Genomic DNA, 21,637 nt, shown 5'->3' with positions numbered 1-21,637 from the left:
CTTCATGTTCAGAGTATTTGCTTATCAGGACAGTTATTTACTTTTGTGGGTGTAGATTCTCATTCTTCCAGGTCATGGTAATCCTTCACAGGCTACTCAACTGGACCTATATGTCTTAGTTTTTGTAGAAGTTGTAACTCTCATCTGAAAGTTCGGTGCAGGATTGTCAGGAACCATCATCTTCATGGAAGAAAGGATGGTGACTGGTGACTCAAGCACTTGGTGAAATAAATTCATAGAAAAACAGCAGATCAGCCAAAAACAAGCGAACAGAGGAAGCTCCGCCCTATGCCTGCATCTGATTGGTCAACTGCTAGGAGTAGTTGTCGGGAGCGGGCACATCAGCTGGTTTACTCGTAGAGACACAGACCGAACTGGTAAACAAACCAGAGTAACTACTCAACAATGTCAACACCAAACAAATAGTCATACATGTTTCGGCTCAAATCAGACCCTGAAAACGAGAGTAAACAACTCAGCAACTAGCGGGTAGTGATGCTATTTGCTAACACTTTCATGCATGTCTAGCCACACCTGCTAAGCTAATCTCTTGTGTTCGAGTGGAGAAACTCTGGTTGTGTTTGAATGTCCGCTCTATTTCCTAACCCCTCATTTAATATACAGTACAACACTAAATAGCAGACTATTCAGTGAACTCATTTTGGAGGCAATTTGAAAACGAAGCTATATTATTCTTGCCGCAGGTCACATGACTACTGGCTGTCACCACGGCAACCACCACAGCGTTCCAAACTCAATCTAAACTCCTGTGAAAATATACTATTTTCCTATGTTGTATTACATTCGTTTTTGCATATTTATTCAACAAATGAGGATAAAATGATCTATAGATTTTGTTTTTACCTGTTTTGACATTTATTCCTATAGCTCATGCCTGCACTTCATTGTGCTTCATATTGACCCGTCTACTGACCATCGATGCTCACTACTTTTCAAGATGGGTTGTGGGTAATTTTGAGTGCTATACTTTTTTCTCTCTGGACATTCAGGCATCCCTAGAAAATGCCGTAAGCAGCATGTAGGGAATAGCATGGATATTTGGGTTCAGCCACCATCTGCCACAATGCTATGACAATCCAACTATTGTGTCACAGACATATTTCAATATAATTTAGAAAATTAAAATGATCTAAAGCAATTAGCAATCTGACATGTATGTATTTATTTTTTCCTTGGACATGCAAAGGTGAGAAGATGCACCAGGTCCAAAGCCCACCAGTTTGCAGGACTGACCATCCAGGACTGGGAGCCAACTGCATCGACTTTTACACACTACGAAACATAAACAATACATATACAGCTGACTATAGACCAACTCATGAGAACTGAGGCAGAGTGTGTTCAGTGAAACAAAGTCAAAAATTTCCTTTCCTGTACAATATTAGTGAAACCAGTTACTTTTATCAACATTTTTACTGCAGTTTCACAGTAAAACAGTATGACAGAGTTTTTCTTTTCCAAGTGAACAAAAGTAGCAAGCATTGTCAGGATAGTGATGCAACATTACTCTGCAAACCTGAACAGTTCATGGAGTGATATCATTTCAGACCTTGGCAAATAGAAAGAAGTGTTACATTGCAGTAAGTTGGTTGTGACCTCAGACAGCTTAAATGCTCTCAAACATAAAAAAGGTGGTTTTTCTTTAACAATTTGCCTCATTGGTGTAGATATTCAAATTTATCCTCCACTAGCCAAGATCAAAACTAATGAATACAAATCACACATTTTCTGGAGCCTTTTTTATTAATCATGGACACATTTTACTTATTTAATAAATATTTCTTTGCATGTTCAAGATTAAAAGGAAAATAATCAAAGTCTTAACCTGCAGCAGGTTTTTTTCCTTAGCAGGCTAGTTATCGGTGTAAAAAATACTGCAGATGAAGGCACAATTTATAAAATCTTGAAAGATTTTGCACTAATAGATTAGGACTGCAAATCAAAAGTTTCTTCTACGATTTAGTCACGATCTGAAAAAACTTCTCCACTGTGTCCTTCAAGCTGCTTAGTATCTTTGTCAAAGTGCCAAAACGAGTGAACGTGTGTGTTCGTGTCGTCTTGTATCATCTAATAATCAGACCATTTCTGTGTGTTGTTGTGTAAACAAATAAGCAAGTGCTCTTGTGTCTCGCTTACTAGTGAGAAAAAGCAGAGGTTGCAATGTAAGCAATGACTTTTAGTTTGCGTTTGTGTCACTTAATCCCTTCTGTGTGTGTCTGTGATCATAGTGGCCATAAGACAACCGTTTGCACAACAGGGGGGTTGGAAAAATCATCATTTCTTCACAGTTCTGAATGTATGATGCCCTTTTCTATTGATCTTTAGCTCAAGGCAAAGCAAGTTGCTAATAGCAACAGACAAACAAACAATCAGAGTGGTTGAGATAAAACCTTTCCAAGCTGTTTAATGTGTCGGTGTTTGGACAGCAAATCATGATACATGCTTTTATGAAGGCACAGGAGCCTCCTCTGTATCTGAAATCATTTTTTAAATGTAACTCTACGTTTGTGCTGTGGATGTTCACAGATACTAAAACCAGATAATGTGCACAGCTTTAAGTGTTTTTTTCATGCCACCAGAAATCTCATCCACCCACAGAGCCAGTATGCCTCGCATGCACAACACATACATGCAGTGTGTGACTATGTCCTCCTTCCCTATTAGTGTAAAAGCAAACCCAAAGTCCCATACTGCTCATTAACAGCTTTATGTAGAAATACAAAAAAAAAGGGGAAAAACCTGGACGAAGAAATAGATGTAGATTTTACATTTCACCATCATAAAAGTATGAATATAATTTTTTAGCCCATTGTAAATGCAGGCTTCTGTGTCATTTCTTATTCCTTTATTACATCAAGTAACATCATTCTCTCTTGCTTTTCTTTCATTATTTGTGTAGTAGAGTAATAGCTACAAGATTAAACTTTACTTATCTATTCATTTTTACAGGTAGAATATAATATGCTTATATGAAACCACATTCAGTTTCTCCATGTTTAAAATTATTTATATTCATTATTAATATGTGTTAATGCCCTCCCTGTACAGGTAAAACATATCTATCAAGCCATGATGATTGTGTTCAGATACAGATTGTTTAAAAAATGAAAAATCCTGAAGACATTTTGCTGTGAGGTAGAAGCAAAGCCATAAAAAACTGCTGCTGTAATGGTGTGTGTGAGGTTTTCAGCTATTTTATTGGTCGTAGTGTCTGTCAATAAAGGTAGGATGTAACATTTCCCAGCAGAACATTGCCCAAAGCGTCTCACTGCCTCTGCCAGCTTTTTTCCCTCATACAGTCCAGTTCCAACGCTCAGGTTGCTGTTGTAAACCTCAAACACAGAAAGCTGGAATGTGTGAAGTGTTCCCTGCCACTGCAGCCACCGTGGAATTCCGTTGTTTGTGTCAAAGTTGCTCCTATGTTGCTGGACCAAATGAGCTAGCTCTTGCTTTGCATACTTAGGAGCGAGCTGCAGTGTCACTCTCATCAGACTGACAGCTTCACATGTGGCCATTCAGTTCCATTCTGTGGCCATTTTTTTATGAGTGGGGAAAATTAGACAGAATTTGTGTTGCATGCATGATGGAAGCCTATTTTTACAGTTGTGTTTGATAAAGCTGCTCAGGTTGTCTCTATCAGATTAATAAGCAGCCTACTGCCACATCACGCCATCATTGGAACGGTTGGGTTACATTCCCCTGACTCTGCAATCTCAAATCCATGATGACAATATAATCTGGGATCAGCAGGAAATCAGACCTTTTCCCAACACGGAACTGTTTGTGAGATAAAGCTGCTGTAAATGAAGCAACACTTTGCTAGCATGATTTTATTGCTAAAGCAAAGAGTGACTACGATGTCCTCTGGTCAGAGTGTCTACAAACAGCATTTTTCATACAGGAATCAACCCATTCAGTATTGTAAATGACAGCTTCATTTCACTTTATTCATGGTTTAATTTAGTATAAAGTATACCAACTATCTTTTATTAAAGTATAAAAAAACTGAATCTAAGTCAGAAAGGAAAAAGTAGCTCATTGGAAGCAACACTGATTTGTGAACCAATCAACTTCAATATTCAGAATGTAAATCAAGACTATATTTCATCATCTTAAAAAGAATTACTGATAAAATTGAATAGAAAAAAATCTTACAAAATGCCAAACTGGTCTTTTAATTCACAGGAAAAGTCCAGGAAATGAATCATTTTAAAGCATATGTTATTTAAAAATGCTGCTATTTTGTCTTTTTCATATAAAAAACCATTTCACGCTAAGATGCTTTAGCTTAGGAACAAAACAGATGAGTCATTTCTGTAAAAAGAAATGTAGAAAAAAAAACCCAAATCATTTACGTCTTAGTCATGGAGTCAAGGTTGAAGAAACATGACAGGACTGAAATAAAGTTCATTTGAATCTCTGCTTCGAGATTTTATGCTGTCAGTCTGAAAACTTTCAGATCAGAGCTGCTAATGGAAAAGGTTAGCCTGGAGCCCTGCGGTGGGTCACTGGGTGGCCACTATTGGGCAGCTTTTTGGGGGTATATTCCATTAAGTGGAACCTTAACAAGAACTGTATGCTTTAAAATGTTGTGATGCAGAAACACAGCCATCACAGTTTGGCTCTTGTCAAGGTTGCTGGGATCCTCATGCTATTTCATTTTGCTTTCAACACATCAACAAGCAGCAGCTGTTCAGATGTTCAGATGCTCAAAAATGTGTCACTAAGAGGGCTTTTAGTGCTGTCGCTCAGAAGTATTTTCTACACAAATGCTGCTTTTAAATCAATGAATAACCCAAATATATATCTTAATGCAGATTAAAGGAATTTATGTGTAAACTCCTCTAAGCAGAAGTTTACGATCCTTTACAGGTTTCTACATCTCTGGATGGTTTGTGTTCATTTATTTTGTTTTTTTACACTAAATATCTAAAAGCAGGGGAGAATTTTCCAACTATTTGGTCAATGGTTTACTGGGAAAATAGAAAAGTATGAGAGAAACAACATGAAAAAAGGGGTGTATCTCCCATTTCATGTCATTTAAGCTTATAAATAAAATATATATACATTTATACATTTAATATTTTTATTTGTTTTTACAGCAGCAATAATTAAAAGGAAAATCATTGAATGACTTATCCAATTCATGGTCAAATCAACCCAATATTTTGGAAGTTTTAGAACATTTGACCCACACAGCTTTACATTATAACCCTACCGCTGGGATCTCCTACTCTTGTTCTCAAGGGCTGGTGTGCTGCAGGTATTGAACATTTCCCTACTGCAGAACACCTGATTAAACAAAAAAAGGATCACCCACAGCTTTTTGTCAAGTTCAGCACTAGTTTGTTCATGATCCATTCGTTTGAATTGGGTGTGTTGCTGTGGGAAATCCAATACATGCAGGAGACCGGCTCTTGAAGACCAGATTTGGAGATCTTTGTGCTACAGGTGGCTCTCAAAAATGGTCTGAATGTTTTCTTACAAAATATAATGCATGGATATTCATACATTTCCCAAGTACTGAGCCAATCAGAGCAGTGGAGGCGCCTGATGTGTTTTCTGCAGGACGACTCTGGATTCAAAACAACAGCAGAAAATACAGATTTGAGAAAAAAGAAAAAACTTAATAAAATCTTCACAGATTTAACTGTCATACACTATGAAAGTTTTGCTCTGTAAAAACATGATTTTTTTGTACATAGGTCTGTTTCATTCACATGACCCTTGACTCATATGGTTTCATTTATTGTTTCTTCTGCATTTTTTCCATTCACTGCTAATATTGGTGATGAGAAGTGTAGTAGGAAACTCAGCAACCAATCAGGCCAGTCACATTGATTGAATAATTATTAGTGGTTACTAGCCCATTCATGAGGACTCTTATCATTGATCCATATTGCTGATCAGCAGCACTGATACAGGAAAACTTTTGAAGGTGTCCAATGTGAATCTAATCAGGAGGCACCCTTCAAATCTTCAGCGTTACAGCACATTTTTAGGGACGAACAATGCAAAATTAAGACATTGTAATTGTGACTGTGCACAAAACAATAATAAAAAGGCGTCTTTTTAGTTCCAACGGATGTCAGACAAACACAATTATTGAACAGGAAAACCAAACTTTGTATCTACAAAGATTCTGTAAAGTCTTGCAGGATCACAGCATGGTTGTTATGCTCGCTGTTACATTTCTCCTGTTTCTTTCCATGAACTGGTCACATTAGGTGGCTCAATGAAGGCATCTTCCTGTTCTCTAAATGTTCTACCTACATCCCTTTTGAAAGATGCCTTCCAGGCTATTGCTTCTCGTGTGCTGTCAATGATAAACTTTTCTCTTCTGCTTGGTCAGGTCCCAGACAATTTTAAGAATATCGTTGTTCATCCACTCTTAAAAAAACAAAAGCTTCACTACTCATTTTTTTTTAGCAGCAATAGACGTATTTCAAATCTGCCATTTGTTTCTAAGATTTTAGAAAAATAGTTGAGAAGCAGCTTACAGCTGCTCTGGAGACACACAATACCCGGAATCATTATCAGTCTGGTTTTTGCCAGACTCACTCCAATGAAACACCCCTGCTCAGAGTCTCCAACGACATCATGAGACAGTGTGATACTGGTCATCTCTCTGTGTTATTGTTGCTGCACTTGACATGATAGATCATGTTTTGCTTGACAAGCTGAAACACTGGGTTGGGGTATTAGGATCTGTACTTAAATGGTTCTTCTCTTACCTTTCTGGGAGATTATTTTCTGTGGCTGATAATGACGTTCCACAGGGGTCTGTTCTGGGGCCCTTATTGTTTATTCTATATCTACTCCCTTTGCAGGACATTATAGGCTCTTTTAAAGGTGGACTATGTAAGATTTTCAATATTTTCAAAATAAATTAACTAAAAAAATAACTACAATCATAATTAGATAGTTTTTTTTAAAACATGTAGGTTCCAGTCTGTCCATATTTGATGTGTTATTAAATTACAAGTTTAATTAATGACAAAGACCCTTCTTAAATGTTTGCCTACCAGTAAAAGAAAGAGTGCTTTTTGTCATTGGTCATCTAAATTTACTATAAAGCCAGTGTTTCATCTGCCATGAGAGCATTAAAGCAGCAGCCTATGTGTGTGTATTTATTTGATAACCAATGTCCTTCAGTGTAAATAATTTCAGAACCAGAGGTCCATTTGGTCCAGAGTTAGGTGTCACTGTGGATTTTCTTATGGCTAAACTGAGTGGGAAAAAACACACAGACACTTCTCTAGTCTTGCTGGAAATGCCGTCAAGTGTCTTGGAACACTCCTTTAGATCAGGAAAAATTGGCTGTCACACAAAAATGAGTTGTAATAGATTTTTTTTAAAAATTAAACAAAAATTAAATGATAAACCTGACATTACTTTTGAATTGTGGTTCAACAAATATTTTTACACAAAAACTATCATGATGGGACCAGAAGACGGACAGAGTATTCAGTTGAAGTGATCACTGCGGTCAGGAGTTTTCTGTAATTCTCACTCAGACATTGGCAGCTTTTGCCAGGTATTCTGACCCACTGCTCGTCTGCAAAGTCCTTTAACTTGTCCTGGACTTTTTTTTTATTTACTCTTTTCACCCCCTTTTTAAAAGTGGTGTCTATTTTCACTAAATTATATCTTAGCAAATTCTGTATTAATTTTTTTTCAGGTTTTTGTTATTTTATCAATTTTGTCCTTTCTCCAGCGTTGGGTTGCTTGAACCCAACCGTACGCAGCAAATGAAAGGAATTTGTGCAAAAATTGTTTAAAGAATATTCTACCAACATGTAATAAAAATTATCTTGAATCCTAAACTATGAGACAAGCATAGCACTTGTTTTGTGTGGATTCCTGTGTATTTCTGTTGTTTCCACTTTTCTTAACAATGCTTTGATTACTTCCACTTCTGTAAACTCTCTGATGACATTCAGCAAACCCCGGGGAGCTTGTCTGGACTTGCACCCTGCTAGCTTTTTACATGCAGGTTCAGGGAACCATAATAATATCTGCAGACAGAAACAAACAAGAAAGCTAAAGATACATCTGAGAAAGAGCAAGTGGTGTGGATGCCCAGCCATCAGAACACAACATGTCTTGGGGAGTGCGTGTTGAATGACGCTCTAAAGGGGTCTACACTGTCCTGTTGGCTCCAGACTCCCTGAAAGTCTGAATGTTAGTGTTAGATGTAAGTAAAACTAAAAGTCCACAGTCCCTCTATTACACTGTGTTTTCAGTCAAAACTACAATGTTTTGTCTTTGAAAAATAGGGAAGACAAATGGGAACTAATAACAATCCTCTAAGTTGACACATAACATACAGCAAGCCGGACTGAAACGCTGATATGACCCCTGATATGTTGCTCCACAAAAAAGTCTAAAACATTTCCTTGCTATTTTCAGTCTGAAATATTTTCACACTACAAGGTAAATGAGCCTTTTATTTTTGGTAGTTTATTACAAGCTCCATTTCCATTTAACAGAATGAAGCTATTTCCTTCAGACTACAAGCGTTTGGCTTGGACATCAAAAGAAAAATATGTGACAAAGAATCAACATTTCAGCTTGTAATTGCAGATAGTTAAATTTCAGTCCGATGCACACAGAAGATAGCATTATCTGTGATGTACCTGATGGGTGTTTGTTGTTGTCCAGGTGTGTCCAATGTCCAATCATCCTACCAATAAATGCCGCTGAATGTTTGCTCTCCATTGGGTTCTACCGGTGCAGATGGTTGGTTACTGGAGTAACCACTGTGAAAACTAGAGAGGTGTCTGTGGCTGGAAAAACAAGCAATTGAGAAGCTCAGAGAAGATGACAAATTAATGGGAGCCATTGCACAAACACTGGCAACAGCCGGTATAAAACACCTGGAATGTCGTGAAGAAGAAAGAAGCCGCAGTTCTAATTACCAGAAGTCGAATGGGCAGACTGGGGACAATATCCCCAACTGACAACAGAAACACTGTGAGAGTTTCAAAGAAGAGCCCTGAAACAGCTGTTAGCAACATCAGAACCAGCCCAGATCACAATCTATTGTTTGCAGATGACTTTGTCAACTAAAGTACAGAAGCTACACCAACAGATATACTAACCACTCGTTAGCAACAAAAACAGGAAGGCCAAACTGGAAATTGGGAAAAAAAAAAAAAAAAAAAGAAAGGTACAGGATGAGCCTCAAAGCTTCTGATTGTTTGAGGAAAAAGATTTCTGTTTGCCAAAGTGATGGAAAGTCTAAAGTTTGGGGAAAGAGGGGATCTGGGCATGACCCAAAGTCTACAAGTTCAGCTGTGAAACACAATGGAGGTAATGTCATGGTGTGAGCTTGCATGGCTTCTCCTGGTACAGACTCATTAATCTTCAATGTGGATGCAACACATGATGTCAGCAGCAAAGTGAACTGAGAAGCATTTTAGCATTTCTGCTTCTTTTTAAAGAGGGATGAAACCAAACTGATTAGAAAGTCACGCAGCCGGCAGATCAGTCATCATAACCCAGAAAACAGCATATTACCTGCTGAACACACTGAAGGACCTGAACTCACATCTGAAAGAGGCTGCTGTGAAATCCTGGGAAAGAAGAACGTAAAAATCCGGTAGTGTCAGTGGGTCACAGGGTTGATGAAATCATTGCAAACAAAAGATTTGCTGTTAATTTTCAGTCTGTTCTGAGTCTCTGTTCCAATACTTATTCTCACCTAAAAATATAGTTTATTACAAATAATGCTATCTCCTGATTTGTGCATCAACTTGTGATGTAAATACAGGGCAATAAAATCTGAAATGTTGAACTTTTCTTTCATATTTGTCTTTTGATGTCAAACTAAAAGGTTTGTAGTGAACAGAAAAAATAAATAAAACTGGGCTCTCTGTTCCAATACTTTTGGATGGGAGTGTATGTGCTATTTAAATAATCACAACTCATGCCCTGAGGCAACAACATACCACTACAGAAACTACAAATGTTGCCTTAATGCAGTGTTTCCCATTCCAGGTCATCAGGCCCCCTGGCCTGCATGTTTTATCGGCAACTCTACCTTAACACACCTGAATGAAATAAAGGGCTCATTAACAGGCTGCAGGTTACTTGATGAGGAAGTTCAGTAATGTGAGGTCCTCAGGGCTTTGGAGGAGGAACATGTCTAAAACATGCAGGACTGAGGACCTGGATCAAGAAACACGACCTTAATGCAACATTGAGCAATTGTGAAATCAACATGGCTGCATGAAATGTTATTATTGTGTGTTTAAGTATATTTATTGTACAAAGTTTATCATTCATCACAATCTTGTTCCGTTCATTATAACTAAACAAAGTGAAATTTGTTGTTGTTGTTCCTTTGAATAGAAGATGGTACATATAAATATATATATATATATATATATATATAGAGAGAGAGAGAGAGAGAGAGAGAGAGAGAGAGAGAGAGAGAGAGAGAGAGAGAGAGAGAGAGAGAGAGAGAGAGCGAGAGAGAGAGACTATTGAAAGGACACAATATATATTTATATTGTAATTATATTTATATTTTCCTTTATAATTCCTCCATTATAATTCATGCAATAGTGGATTAGATTACCGCCAGGAAATTCTCTACCACTGTTTCATTTCTAAGAATATTGTATAATAACCTGAATTGTCTGGCCAATCGGAACAGTTGGGTCTTCATGCTGACATTATCCTTGTCTTTTTATTTTGTTTTGTCTTTTAACTAAACTCCATTATATTCCTCTGAATCTATGTAGGATTTAGTCTACTTTAACTGGCCGCATGAAGGAGTCCAACTTGATCTCGCTGTACATACAGTTCTCTCTCTGTTTCTCGGTCCAAGCGCCCGTGGAGAAGCTCTGAGAGTGGCATGGAACATTAACACTTCATTGCAGTGTTGTTTCCACACATCACTCAGCAATGTGAAAACAGATGGACAGCTTCTCATTGGGTGAGCGCATCATTGTTGCAGTTTTATTGCTTCTGCACCCCAAGAACAGTAGTTCGCCAACCTAGGTGGGGTGCAGGCTGACTCAAAATTAAATTGATGTGCCTCACTGAATCCTTTGCTTTTACAAGAAATCGCTTGCAGGTATTTGTGTGTGAGAGAGAGAGAGAAACTTCTGGATCTATTACCCTACTTGTTGATGTTTGTGAGATAATCAATGTAAATCACTGTGTTGAGTTGAAAAGATTATGAAGTGGCACTTGGGATGTATTGATTAGTTGAATGTGCTTTGCTTCTCTGCACCTCTTTAGTTCTCTTCTGCTCTTTAATCGGCTCCTTAAGGAGGGCTCTTGGAGTTATGCGCTGCAGTTCATCTTCAGAGAACCTGCCAATAAACCTCCCTTCCTGAAAGGATTTGTGCAAAGTGGCACAAGGGAATTTTGATATTTATTAAAATCGCCTTTGAAACTTGGAAAAATGTACTTTCACAGCTCATAACAGGAGAAACAATGTGAACACTGCCACCGAATGTATGAGTACTGAGGAGACTGAACTGTGCCTCTTGGCTTGGAGCCATCCCAAGGCTTTGTCCATTGCCTAGTAACAGAATCCAGCTCATACTTCTTACATTCAAGCAAGCTAATTGGTTGATCCAGCTCCTGGCAGGCTCTCAGTTTGAAATAGAAGAGAGATGAAAAACATACATCACTTGTACAAAAGTTTTAATTTACACAGCCACATGTCCATCTACTTATAATTCCACCTTGAAACCTGCAGGGCATGGAGACTAAAAACAAGCCTTTTTCATTGGCAGCCATTCATGCAGACTCTGCTTATTAGAGCCCCTCATATTCTGCTTGGCAGACTCATGCAGGCAGTCACAACTCAGCAGGTTCAGCCTGGACAAATTATATCAAAAGACAATAAGGAGGCACCAGACCTCTGTCAAGATTTAACCATGTGCAGCATCAATTGTCCATCCAGGTCTCCCAGCAACAGAGTACAGAGAGAAGCTCCATGTTCCTGGGTTGATTGTTTGCTCTGATTAAACGGACGATTTCTAATATCCTTCCTGATATCATCATGTATTTCTAGACAGTCTATGGGAATGACAGAGCATTTTTATAAGCATATCTGGAGGTGTGAAGAGCTGGAGAAAAAAGAGATGTAAAAGCAAAAGGTTGATCTCATTGTATTCATTGAGCCTCAAGCTTCCCTGAATACACTCTGAGGTGCGAATCATTCATCACTGTTGTTGTTTTATGATCTCAGCATTTCTTCCAAACTCATCTGTTGTTACAGTCATTACGGTATCTTCTCAACTTTCAGAATGTATAAAAAAAGCAGCATTAAAATTGAAATGTGTTTTTTCATATGAGTTGTTTTCAACAGCAGTACCACCACTTCACAGGCTGCAAAATATTCCCCAGTGTTTTGGGTAGAAGAAAATCTCCAAAGTCTTAAATAAAACATCGGCTACTGCAATGTTGCAGTTTATATGCAGACAATTGTATCCCAGGACGTGTCTTTGGTTCACAGACAGTACGAGAGTTCCACATGTAACTCCTCTCCTGAGTGACGGGCAGACCCACCGGCATACTGAACCATTACATGGAGGAACAGGAAAGAGAGAGTATGTGGAAAGTCCTCAACATGAGAAAAGTCATTCCCACCTTCTTTTTCTTCCCACATGACTTCCCTGTGCTGAGGGGGGAAAGCATGTGGAGTTTGAACTTGCACATAGTTCTGCATGATCAACACTACATGCAAACATACGCGCATAAACTCAGTGTGATGGATGACAGCAACTTCCCCAGAGGCCAAAGACAGTTCATGCAAGCAGACAGGTGTCAGCAGCAGTTGAAGGTCATGTTAACTATATGCAGGCTTCTAAGAAGTAGTTTGCCTCACATTTGCATAATTTATTGTATGTATGCAGTTAAACAGAATGAATCTACTTTGATCGTCTCTGTTTGCTCAGATGCAACTTAACAAACCGTAGCGGTGCTGTCACGCTCTGTGTGTGAAATGTCTATGCCTTGCAGTCCCTCCATGCAGGTCACACAGGTTGAGTCTTTTTACAATAATCTTTTTATTTAATGTGTTTTGTTTTTTTTTTTAATTGTCAGGCCTGAAAGAGGTGAAACAATAGGTTGATTTACATTAATAACCTGATGATATGCTCAATGTTCCAGTGACATTGATCCAAAATGCAAAATGCATTGATAACTTATATTATATCCATTTATCAAAACAAGGTAACTTTTTATTTGTAAATTCAGTGAACCATGTGGGATTTGGGTTAGCATATTTTATTGTTTGATCTTTTGGTTTTGTGAGGACGTATCTGCATATTAAGTTTCCAATGGAGGACAATAAAAATGAACACAACAGCAGTTTCCGAAAAGTATTCATCCTGCTGATGAGATGATGAAAACCAGCGGACAGAGACGGTTTACTGGCTCTGAGCAGGCCTCACGTTCAAGGAGGACAAAGATTTTATGTGTTTTATAGCTAAGTTTCAGCCTCCAATGTGATGTTTGTTTTGCAAACACCTTAAGCTAGCATAGTTTAGGCCAGTCATCATATTTACACATTTTTGGTTCATGTTTTCTCTTGTTTTTCTTTTTCCTAATATTCTTTTGTATTTCATCATTCATATTTGATCTCATATAGAGGTTAGATTAGTTAGTTCCACATTTATATGGATTTCCTTGAGTCTGATTTATGTCCATTCAAACAAGAACTTATGTTGTGTCTGACTGATTAAAGTTATTAATTATTTATTCAATGGTTATTCAACTCAAGATATGAGATCATAGGTTCCCTTTTAGCGTATTTCTGGGTCTCATATGATGTCACTATGTTTCAACAGCGCCATCTTTAGGACCCTCCTGAGACCGGACTGCGCCAGCAAGAATAGCAAGAACGTGAAGAATCATCCGAGAGAACCCTCCTTTGATTACATCCAGTGGCAGATCATCAGGATATTAGATTATCTGGAAATTTTCATCGATTATAATCATACCTGTCATGTACCCTGTTTGGCTGGGAAACTCCCATTTTTACCTGTCATTTCCATATGAATATTTTCATGTAAATCTCTAGTATTATGTCTATTACTGGGGAAAAAAATGGTCTCAAAAATGTCAAAAATCTGCCCTCTAGGCTCACATTTCCTTTGTTTTTAAATCCTTTGTGATTATAATCAAACAAATGGAACAATAGATTAATAAACACCACCTCTGCTACCCTTGCGAGTTTTGACTTGATGGTCCCGAAAATAACCGCTACCAGAAAACCATGACATCAGTGAATCCCATGAACACATTCATTCATTCATTCATTCAATTCATTCATTCATAATCACTTTATGGAACCACCGATCAAAGGTCGCAGGGGAGCTGGAGCCTATCCCAGCAGCCTTCGTGCGAGAGGTGGGGTACCTGGACATGTCGCCAGTCCATCGCAGGTCCAACACAAAGAGACAAAACAACCACTCACGTCTCAGACGTCTAGGGAGAATTTAGAGTAACCAGTTAACCTAACATGCAGAGGACCCATGCATGCACGGGGAGAACATGCAAACTCCACATGAATAGCTTACCACAAGTAGCTAGAAAATAAGAGATGGTGTTATATTACTCAATGTAAAAATGAATATTTCATATTAATAATTTATGTTATTAATCACTACACCAGAAATCTTCTCTTCTCAAATATTCTTTGTAAACGGTATTACACCTCTTTTCTGAGTGATGGGAAGCAACAGCTACTAAAATCACTGCAGCAAATCGAGTGAATGGAGTGCATGTGACCAGAATCTGGCTGCTTCTTACCAGCTTCACTCCAATGGAAGTAGCAAATGTTTAATACCTGTTTGCACACATTTTTCTTATGTCTAAAGTCTACTCACTTAAAACCGGGGATGAACAAGTAGAGACATGTGATGTATGGACTTATAAAAACTTCTCTTACTTTCTTATAATTTCTGTCAGATTCTTGTGAAAAAAAATGAACAAACATGACTTTTGCTGCGTGAATCTACTGCATTAAAACTTTTTTATTCATTTGTTGTTCATACTGTGTACATAATAAAGCACATAATAAAACAGTCTGGTCTGATTCTTTAGTTTGGGTCGTGTGCTGCATGTTATTAACTTGATAACAAATTGATTGCAAACTTCTTACACTGTTCCACCTTCATTGCCTTCACTGTAATTGATTTGCACGAGGAAAAAAATGGAATTTTTCTTCATGGATCAATAGACAGCAATGCAGCTGCCTGAACTTCACTTTATTTTCAGCCAGCATGGATGTGTAACCTTGCCAAAAATATGTGCTTTGCAGGAGCTTCATAAGTGGAGCAAAGCAGTGTAAGAAGAACGCTCCTCCACATTTAATTGCATGCGAGTGCTGAAAAGCACACAATTCATCTTTGATGTATTATAAAGGTGTACGTATTGACAAGTGCAGACAACAGCTTGGCACATATATCAGACAACTCAGTTGGTGGACGGTTCATAGGTCTGGAGCGAAGCAAGCGAGTCATAAATCTGCCTCTCCCTCCGTGTCTCCGTTAGTTTCATCCCTGATTGTCACCAAAGAAAGAACTGACAGACAGCAGACAACTCTGTTTTATTTAAGTTAAAAGCCTGTTTGCTTGCAATCACTTCCTACAACCCAGTGCAGGTATGGCTGTACACATCACTGCTTTACTTTTTGTGGAATAAAATACAGGATTTATTTTTCTGTAAGTGTGCGCATTTGGCTGCGTTGTGTGGGCGGCGCCTGGCTGTGTATTTGTCTTTTTGGGTTAAAAGCAGCAACTATGTATCAGGCTGAGCCGCATGTTCCCTTTCCTTTGTGGCCTTTTTTCGTGTTGTTTCTCTCAGCAGGAAATGCAATATTGCCACCGCCTAGGGCTGCTAAGCTTCTAATGTGGTTACTATTGTCTTTTCTCCAACATCCACCCACATGTCACTATCTCTCCATCTCATTCTGTCCTGGTTCATTCTTGTCGCCCAAGGTTTTCCCATCTCTTTACACAGTTAAGACATCTCAATATTTTATTCATCTTCTTTTTTCCCTCGGCCTTCGCCATCAATTTTTCAAAATCAAATAATTTGTTGTCTATATTTGGTCAAACAACATTCAGAGAAATATTTGCTGCAGCCCACGTTTGGAAATACACATTTGGAAATGCGTCAAATCAATTTCCACTTGTGATTTTAACATCTGAGCAATTTCAGGTGATGTTTAACTTTTTCAGAAAGCGCTGGCTGGGCTGTGCAGAAAGAAAGCAAAGGCAAATAGAGAAGTAAAGATTAAAATGAATTCGTGAAAGGAAGGAAAACTTCGTTTTCTGAGTGAGGAGAGGTGCTGTGTGTGTTTGTGTGTGTGTGAGAAAGAGACAGTGGGCAGAGCTTGATATTGTTGTAACACCACCATGTAGTCCCTACTCCTCCCTTGGCTGTCCCCGTCAGTCACAAAGTGGTCCATCAAACATCCCTGAACGTAATGCAGCTCACAGAATCACTGCATACGCGCATTAATGACCTGCACTGTTCACTTTCCATCAGACAGAAACACACACTCTTATAAGCCAAAGGTTAATCATGCAGCAGCAGATACACCAGTTCAGGATGAGGTGCTTCCTCGCTGTGTCTGCATCCTGATTTGGTAATTTATGGCCTGAGATCACCTGAGTTGCTTCCTCACACACAGATATATACTTCAGTGGCTTGAGGTATTACCACGGCTGTCCCTGTTAGTGCTGCAGTATGAACCACCGGAGCAAGTGATTAGTTGGGATGAGAGAGGAGCAGGACTGGATGCAAGAAAGTTAGCAAAGTAGAGAGGGACAGAGGCTAGCATGTTTTTATTTCTCCTGCATCCATTGGGTGTTGTCGGTGGGAAAAGACCACCAGAGCATGTAATAAGGGAGCGTTGTAAGATGGAAAGCATGGGAAAAAGAAGCAGAGGGGTGACTGAAAGGGAAAAGACAGAGAGGGAAATGAAAGATAATCCCTTCATGGTTTCATACAAGAGGCACTGGAGAAATTAACTTATAGACGGGGCGCCATAAGGTAGGGAGATTGCACAGAGACAGAGGGATTATTCTCCTCCCAGTATTAACCTGTGGTTCTTTGGGGAAATTATGAGCAATGAAAAGACAAAGCAGAATAAAGAGGCCATCGTTGTGTATGTGGAGACAGTCTAACAAACGCGGTTCTGCTGTGGTATAAATAGCATTAATTCAGAAATATTAAATAGTGGAAGAAGAATGACTTGAAACAGTTATATCCCTGAAAGGAAGCGATGGCATGAAGGGCAGAAAAAGCAGTTTGAGAGAGACAGTGTTTCACGATGTGTATGAACTGTGTTGAAGATGAGTTCTCGCTTGTTACTCTCAAGCAAACGTGGCCTCAGGCTCTGTCCCTGGTGCTGAATCAGAGGCAGTATGCACCATGCAACAGGGCTGAATTACTCCATCTGTTTTCACTTTCTGGGAAACAGCGTACAGACAGCAGAAGGAATGATGGAACAATAGGATGACAGCATGATGAATAGACAGTGTTAGACTGCATAAAATCTACATGGCAAATCGTGCTGAGACTTCAGCGGCCGAAATGAAGACAAGAGAAGAACAAGCAGCTTAGTTAGTCAAAGATAACAGGAAAGAGGTTTGATTTTCCCTGATTATCTGTCTTTTGAAATGTTTTGGCTCGTAGATATGTCCATACTATTGTCTGATGAACTGTTGCTACTATTAATACCTTCCAGAATGTCCCACACGGCAAGATAGTGGAAACAATCAGAAAATAGTTGGAAATCATCCCTTTTATCAGGATCTCGCCTGATAAAATGTGCCAGGATTTGTCACCATGGTTTTCTGCACAAAATCTCAGGGTAATTGAGTCATTGTGACAACATTTGCATAAAGTCCTGGCTTGAAATGTTGACTATTCATCACAGAAAGGTTATCACATTGTTTAGAATCGGTATCAGGACAGGTTTCACAAACTGTGAATGTTTGCTGATGTAATGGTGCAACATGGAACATAGAGGTTAGTAAAGTATAATAAATAACAAAGTTTAAGATGAAGTTATAAGGCATGCAATAATAATTACAGTTGTGCTCATATTTATTCATACCCATTCATTAAAGAAAAAAAAAGCAGCTGCCTGTAAAATAAGCTGAAATTGACTGAAGTAATAATAAATAAAAATTTTATGAAAATTATTACATTATTTTCTAATTCTGGTTCAATAGGAATACTTTTTTTTAAAGTAAACAAATCAGATAATTTATTACATCACTCATAAACTAATATTTTGTAGAACAATCCTTTAATGTTTCCGCTCCAGTCAGGTGTTTTCTGTTCCTCTCAGTCAGACTTCTGCACCTGTTGACAGGTATTTTGTCCCACTGTTCAACAGAAAAGTCTCTCATTTGTCCAGAACCAATGTGTTTGTTTGTTTTTCTTTCTTTCTTCAACTCAATTAAATGAAAAAACAGTGTCTTATATTACTAAATTATATTTTAGCTAATTTTTAGTTATTGTTCCTTTTTTAAGTCTCCAGTTATTTGAGTGACTGTTGTAAATTCAGCCTTTTCTATAATAAAAGGGGATGAATACATATGAACACAACTGTAAATTAATTATGTGGAGTTTATCATTATCTGCATAATGATCCAGGCACAAAAATGACTTTTTAACACTTAATCCTCCAGAATTAGCACATATAATGAATGTGTGTGTATTACACAGAAGAAAAAAGAAACCTTGACAGGGACTTACCTCACTAATAGATTTTTTAAAAATGTTTTGATGTATTTTAAATGATCAGGACGTGTCAGTGTGACAACAACCAGATTCACTTTTCCTCTGTGGACTTTGTGAATCTGCTTATTTAATCATTATAAACATTTTTTTGAGAGATAATGTGAACAGTTTTTTACATGTGTTTAAATCGTCTTCTGCATTTAAGTGTATTAGTTCACAATGTTCCACCAGAAGAAAGTCACCACCTGGTTTTAACAAAGTAGATATATAAGAGCCTCCAATTGGATAAGTACTGCATGAAGATATACTGATGCTGATGAGTTGTTTCTCTAATCACACAAACATCAGTCTCAAGGGTGTGTTTAATACTGGGAATATGAACATTTTCACATAAATGCTGTGAAGGGAACTGAAGGAACTGGGACTGAACAGCTTGTTGCCATAAGAAAACTACTAATCAGTGAGGCTGACTCGAGAAAAATGCTTCTCTGTGCTAGAACATAAGCTAAAGTGATCCACTGAAAAATTAAAATGTTTTTGTTTATCACATAACTGTTGCCATTAGTAACACATGGAAGACACAAACAGCTTCTTCAGATTTAACTTTTAACAAGAGCTATTTGTAGAAAATACTTCTCCTCACATTGCTAGAGAGAGAGAGAGAGAGCGAGAGAGAGAGATTTACGTGGTATTCAACAGAAATGTCATCAATTATTGCTACAGATATGAAAAGTTAGTTTAAATCAGATTCTACCAAAACATCTGTGAGAAATAAGACCGGAACATTGTTCATTATTAAATTATTTATGCTTGATATGAATGAGCAGAAACTGCTGGGTATAATCAGAGCAACAAGGAGCAGAAAAGACTGACAGAAGGGTGAAAGGTTTGGTATGTGTCTTTTTGTTTGTTTTGAATCTAAATGATTTCACTGTGTTTAATCCATACAGTCAGATCTTGATAACAATCCCTGATAAAAATGGACTCTTCACATTGTCCTTATCTACTTATTTTTAGAGATTCTCTAATTTCTTCCTCCTCTTTTACTGCTTTTCCCTGAGCTGTAAAGGGAAGCAGATCCTCACACAAGCAGACGTGGATTACAATTATAGAACTGACTGGAGAACCACTATATTCTTAATTCATAATCATCTCTGTTTTTTTATTTCTGTGGAATTGAATGTGATTCCAAGCACACGATGTGTCTGTATAAATACACTGAGGAGAACTGACAACAGTGGAAGTGAGTTAAGTCATTCAAACTAGGTGAACTAATGCCAGGCAGCAGAAAGAAAAACACAATACAGGAGGGGAAACTTACAGAATAAGATAAGATCAACACAATTAAACATGAGAAGTCGACAAAAACACAAACCAAACCTCAGAGGCCACAATAGTGTGTTGATGGAGAAATGAAAAGTTATATTTCTTAAATAGAAAATATTCTTATTATTTAGATTTTATTAAGAACTAAAAGCATTTTTTTAATGTTTATTAGTGATTTAAAGCTTTTGACTTGCCTGTCAAACGAATTAGCTCTGCTGTTTTAAAGATATAACAGGACAAAGACTTTAGTTAGAGCTGGAAATGTCTGAGGTACGGATCAAAGCCTCAGAAATCCAGTGTGCTCCTTTTAAATTATTATTCTCCAAATTAAACTAAAGTCATACAACTTTTTAAAATAAGTTTTAAAACTTTTCAAAATTATTATTTTCATTGTTTTTTTCATTTTATTTCGATTCAATTCAATTTTTACTTAGTTAAGAGCGCTTGTGCGTGATGCTATATTGTGTTTTTCCGAGCTAAGAAACCATTAAAATACTCTGTTTAAACAGAAATGAAAGGCTGACTCTTTACATCTATGCATGTTCTCCCTTATTTATCACTCGGTAGAATTCCTTCATGTACATATCTGAGTACACTGCAATGACCGAGTAAATTTATATCATGCAGCAGTGCAGCCTGGACTCTGTTGAGGTTCATTTACACTCCTCCCTCTGACCCAATGCAAATGCTGTTTCCCACAGTGACTAAGGAACACATTACTGGGTGTATTCATTCGTTTCCATTTTCCTTTACTCATCCAAGGAAAATAATATGTAACACACGCTGTCCTTCCGAGGTCCAAAGTCCTTAGGAAAACTGGCCCAGTCATTCCTGACAAGTCTGACAGAGGACCGGCATCTGTGCATCAAGTTTCATTTAAAATTTCAACGTTTTTTTTTTAACTTTTTAAAAACTTTTTCTGCTCACCAAACATCTCTGAAATATAAAGTATTAATGGATAAAAGTAATGAAGAACTGCAAAAGTAGAAGCTGAACCCTGAATAGTTTTACAGGTGTTTTATGGACATGTTACGCAGATAGGAACCCATCAGCTTATACTGACCAATAATTTTCAGTCAGGAAAATCGAGAGATGGCCTCCAAATTCACCTTGGAGACATGAAGAGAAATGAGTAAACAAGTAAAACTCAAGGTATTATATGACAGATAGAGGAAATACTTCTTTGAGTGATTTAGCAGGCCTCCATCACTCGTATCAGACAATCACAGGAGAATGCATTAGCAGAGCTTTTTAAGTAAGAATAAAACGTTTGTCCAAGAATAATCCACGAGAAACTGGTCCAAATGTAGCACAAGATCAGAAGGAATTTTCTGCATTGTGTGTTGAGAAAATGAAATTCTTCTCAAACCCAAACATACCTGGAGTCTGTGCTGTTGAGGCCTGATACTGGTTTTCTCCCAGAACTCAACAAAGCTTTGGTATCATAATGAAATGCACTTTTTTCTAGATGCACAGATCCACAGCAAGCGTGAAAAGAGAGCAAAGCATGATGGGAAATCCATATTCAGTAGGAGTTTAACCTTTTGTGATTGTCACA

This window comes from Telmatherina bonti (assembly GCF_933228915.1).
Source record: "Telmatherina bonti genome assembly, chromosome: 3".
In the NCBI taxonomy this organism is placed as follows: domain Eukaryota; kingdom Metazoa; phylum Chordata; class Actinopteri; order Atheriniformes; family Telmatherinidae; genus Telmatherina; species Telmatherina bonti.
Note: the sequence above shows the minus strand (reverse complement) of the source record.